General features: G+C 38.6%; 1 protein-coding gene across 1 annotated transcript in view; it reads left to right on the top strand.

Annotated features, from left to right (window-relative positions):
• The first annotated feature begins 1,888 nt into the window (after positions 1-1,888).
• Positions 1,889-2,220, top strand: part of LOC118742629 — a 191,735-nt gene continuing 191,403 nt past the window's right edge. The window contains exon 1 of the mRNA XM_036474844.1: positions 1,889-2,014. The gene's annotated coding sequence lies outside the window, so the exon portion shown is untranslated. The remainder of the gene's footprint in view (positions 2,015-2,220) is intronic.

Below are 2,220 nucleotides of genomic sequence, written 5' to 3'. Positions count from 1 at the left end.
TCTGGTTAACACTAATCTCCGGTGAAACATAGTTATCGACGTTACCGCATGGAGTCGAAGACGTCGATAACGATGTTTAACCGCAGATTAGTGTTAACCAGACATTGAGTAACCGGCCCTTAGAAAGGGAAATAATCCCTAACAGGCTAACCTAATATTCACGCACGCCGCCAATTTACTGTAAAAAATTTCTCATGCACATACAACTTGTATGCGACCAACCGAAATTGAACGGCGCGCGTATGAAGCTAACTCAATTTCCAATTTTTGTTCTGCGTGACATTTTGATTTGACATTTCGCTCAATGAAATCAAATGCAAACGCACGCAAGCCATTTTCGGGTGACGAAAAACAAAAAATTCTACGGCGTGCGTACCAAAACGCAAGCCGCGAATATTAGGTTAGCCTGTAAGCGCGGCCGAAGGCTGCCTACGCAGAGAGAAGATTTGCGCAAAAATACTTCTATCCCTCTTTTCCGCCAACACAGAAAGGAGAGTTCTAATTAGTAAGGGTTATAATCCCTAAGCGCGGTCGAAGGCCGCCTACGCAGAGAGAAGTTCTACGCAAAAGTACTTCCTCCCTTCTTTTTCTGCAACACAGAAAGGAGAACTCTACTTAGTAAGGGCACCGACACCGTCGGTCGAGCGGTGCACTTTGTCGACGAGTGGTATATTTGGCCGACTGCACCCCAAAATTTCTGGCAGAAATTAGTTCACACAGAAAATGCGCCTTCTCATTCATAGACGTTCTCTGTTAAGGGTTATAATCCCTAAGCGCGGCCGAAAGCCGCCTATGCAGAGAGCAGTTCTGTACAAAAATACTTCTGTCCACTCTTTTCCGGCAACACAGAGAGGAGAGTTCTACTTAGTAAGGGTTATAAGAGAGAGAGAGAGTCGGTAAGAGAGAGAGAAAAATCCTAAACCATTGGAAAGTGTCGGTAACGCAGTGAATAGGAACAATTTAGATTTTCTGCGAGCATACTTTTCAACCTAAATTGAACAGTCAAATATATTTGAGCGAGCAATTAAGTGAACAACGATTTTTTGATGTTTTAAATATTTTTTATCATTGCTATGGCACAAAAACGAAAATATTCAGAAAGATGTAAGTATAAATTTATTTGATTTTTGCATTCAGATAAGTATATGTGTCGTCACGCAAGTGGAATTTTCGAGCACGTGAAGACGGCTGGTAACAGATAACTATCAAAAATTGTCACTAGTTTCTGCTGGAAAGCGGCCCTTAACAGAAAAAACTGGCAGAAACTATCAGCCCTCTCTTGTTCTTACACTATTATGGTTTGGCTCTCCTGCAACTTTTTGCTAGTAAAATTTTTACTAGCAGCTGTCAAAATGAATAAACAAAAATTATCAAATGCACCGATCACTTGTTTATTTGCTAGTTTGCGTTTCTTTACTTTTTCGTTATTTCGCTCTCTGCTAGCGTAATTGTTTCCTATTCTTCTTCTTCCTGATAATTATCTGCTGTGTACGAAACGCTAAAACATGAAAATTCGTTAAAACTTTTACTGGATTTTACTGGAAATTAGTAAAAAACGCAATTATTATTGCAAGCAAAACGTAAACAAAGTGCACAAGTTTGACGTCATACAAACAGCGTTTCTGTCAAATTCTCTGAGAGTGGAATAGCAGTACCGAGATGGGCGCCACCTTTCTTCTCTACATCGTGGTTTCTGCTAGTTTTTTGGGCTAAGAATCGCTTTCCAGCAGAAATTAGTGATAATTTGTGATAATTATTTGTTAAGAAACAAAGCTAAAGCCAATACGATAGAAATTGGCGGCATCAAATGAAATAGGTATCGGATTTCATTTCCGTCAGTAGCGAAATCGATGTTTCTTGCATCCCGTTATTTCATATCCTTGTGTGAAGAAAATCGAAGAAGTGATAGCTGGTGAAAATTTCAAGTTTTGCGCTTTTATAAGATCATATTAAGTCTAAATGTGTGAGATTGCGAGTGTTATACTTTAAACAGCGTACCGCATTAAACGTTGAGGTAAGTCTATTTAAATCAAAGAATATTTTTTTTATTTAATTGTCTATAACATCTAAATCGTAAATGTATACGATTCAAAGACGCAGAGTTCTTCTAAAATAAGAAATACAATTGGCGTGCATTCTTTGAAATAATTTCTTTTATTTGTCGTCTTGTGTCGCGTCCATATGGTCGTTTAAAGTAAAAAACCGCGTACCAATATCATG

The sequence above is a fragment of the Rhagoletis pomonella genome, unplaced genomic scaffold (assembly GCF_013731165.1).
Source record: "Rhagoletis pomonella isolate Grant_MI unplaced genomic scaffold, Rhpom_1.0 Rhpom_scaffold_00007, whole genome shotgun sequence".
Taxonomy (NCBI): domain Eukaryota; kingdom Metazoa; phylum Arthropoda; class Insecta; order Diptera; family Tephritidae; genus Rhagoletis; species Rhagoletis pomonella.
Note: the sequence above shows the minus strand (reverse complement) of the source record. Positions and strands in the feature narration are given on the sequence as shown.